The sequence below is a fragment of the Octopus bimaculoides genome, chromosome 7 (genome assembly GCF_001194135.2).
Source record: "Octopus bimaculoides isolate UCB-OBI-ISO-001 chromosome 7, ASM119413v2, whole genome shotgun sequence".
NCBI classification, from domain to species: domain Eukaryota; kingdom Metazoa; phylum Mollusca; class Cephalopoda; order Octopoda; family Octopodidae; genus Octopus; species Octopus bimaculoides.
In genome coordinates this window covers 42,682,800-42,684,952 of record NC_068987.1, presented here as the reverse complement: position 1 = coordinate 42,684,952, position 2,153 = coordinate 42,682,800, and the positions used below count along the sequence as shown (strand labels likewise).

At 41.5% G+C, this 2,153-nt stretch overlaps 1 protein-coding gene across 2 annotated transcripts in view; it reads right to left on the bottom strand.

Annotated features, from left to right (window-relative positions):
* LOC106870739 (DNA-directed RNA polymerase III subunit RPC1) overlaps positions 1–2,153 on the bottom strand; it is a 212,730-nt gene that overhangs the window by 154,126 nt on the left and 56,451 nt on the right. The window lies entirely within an intron of this gene.

Sequence of the window (2,153 nt, the reverse complement as noted above, 5' to 3'; positions counted from 1 at the left end):
ATATATAGTCAATATCAGAAAAGACATAAACTAAGTATTAAAGCACTAATTATTAAAACAAAAAGTTAAACTCTGGTCATGAAGTTACCAAAGGTTTTGTATCAACGAAAGCCACAGCCTTGTGAACAGCTCATTAGACTCGAAACAAAGGCAAAAAATTCTTTCTACTATGTGGACAAGAGGAAACTCTCAGATATCGAGGTTTAACGGCTAACGTATGAAAATGTTAATAAGGATAGGTTATTTTGCCTGGACCAGAAGATTAAAAAACCCTTACAGATTTGAAATAGCCAAACCAGCAAATTGGGGAAATCCAATTTTCCAGTAGGCAGTGCGTGAAATGGACACAACTATTTAACATGCCAGGTTTGGCATAGTCCTGAAGAATTTTGGTTCTCTCCATGATGCAGATTTTGCAACAGCCACTCTCATTAATATATGGGGCTGGATGTTCAATTATTTTCCACCTGATATTTCACAGGGGCCCCTTGATCTTGGAGATGCCACACATGGCTGGCCAGGGACATGGGGACACTGAAGGATGACTTGTGGTTGCGGAAGCAAAGTTTGAAAGATATACTGGCCGATCCGATATATTTACAAATTTGTGATGTGGCTATATTCGCATTCCTGGTATATCTCTGGAAGGCTCCTGGCCTGGGGATACTGTTAGTAACACCATTGCTGATGTTGTCGATATGGCACAATGATCTGGCAGTGTTATCACCATGGTTATCATTTCTGGTCATATGGATGGCGTTGTAGCTGCCCGCGTTAGTGTGGGTGCAGTTGGTGGTAACATATGGTGTGGGCCAGTCATCCCATCGGTGTCGATGATAATTGTTTGGTCATCGTCTGTGGTGGTGGTACTGGGGTTGCCAGATATCTCCTTTGAGTTGCTGGTCCTGGATTGGCCATTATCTCTAGGTGTGGCAATTGTACTGGTAGTAACATATGTGGGACAGGTAGCTCTATTGGTGTCAATGATAATGGTTTGTTCATTATCTGTGGTGGTGGTACTGAGGTCGTTGGTTACCTCTTGTCCCGTCGCTGGTCATCATCTCTGGCTGTGGCGATTGTACTGGTGGGAGACCTGGTTAATCTGCTATTATTGCAATTGGATGATGACCAATCCAGGACAAGCAACACAGAAGGGGTATCCGGAGTCCCCAGTGCAATCACCACAGATGATAACCAAACTATTGTCATTGACACCGATGGGATGACCGGCCTCACACCATATGTTACCACCAGCCGCACCCACACCAATGATGGCAGCTACATCACCAACCATATGACCAGAAACAATAACCACAGCGATAACACCGCCGGATCATTGCACCATACAGACAGCATCAACAACGGTGTTATCAACAGCATACCCAGGCCCGGAGCCTACCAGAGATATACCAGGAGTGCGAATATAACCACATCACAAGTTTGTAAACATATCGGATTAGCGAGTACATCTTTCAAACACCGCTTCCACAAACACCAGTCATCCTTCAGAGTCTCAGGAAGATGTTTTGTCATTTCTCTGGCCAGCCATGTGTGGCACCTCAAAGATCAAGGAATCCCATATGATAAAAGATGGGAGTTAATAGAACATCCAGGCTCATATATTAATGGGAATGGCCGTTGCAAAATCTGCATCTCGGAGAGAACCAAAATTCTTACGGACTATGTTAAAACTGGTGCATTAAATAGTCATAAAGAAGTTTTCTCTAAATGCATCCATTTCAAGTGCTACTTACTGGAAAATTGGATCTCCCCATATGCTGGTTAGGCTATTTGGGGTTTGTAAGGGTTTTTATCCATTGGTCCAGGGTAGATAAACCGTCTCACAGAATGGGTACAGGTGAGCGGGACAGCAACTGCGAGACATGTGGAAAATGTTTGGCTGATTGCACAGGTCACTTTGGTTACATTGATTTGGAACTCCCTGTCTTTCATATTGGATACTTTAGATCCATCATCACTATTTTACAGATGATTTGTAAAGTAAGTATATTTTATTTTCCTTTATTAGTCTCCACTGATTGATTGTTAATTTTAAAGGTTTATATTTTAACAAAAGAATTTTTTTGATATCTAAAAAGCAGAAATGGAAATTTATGTTCAAATTATATTTTAATTTTATTTTTTGAAAGTTC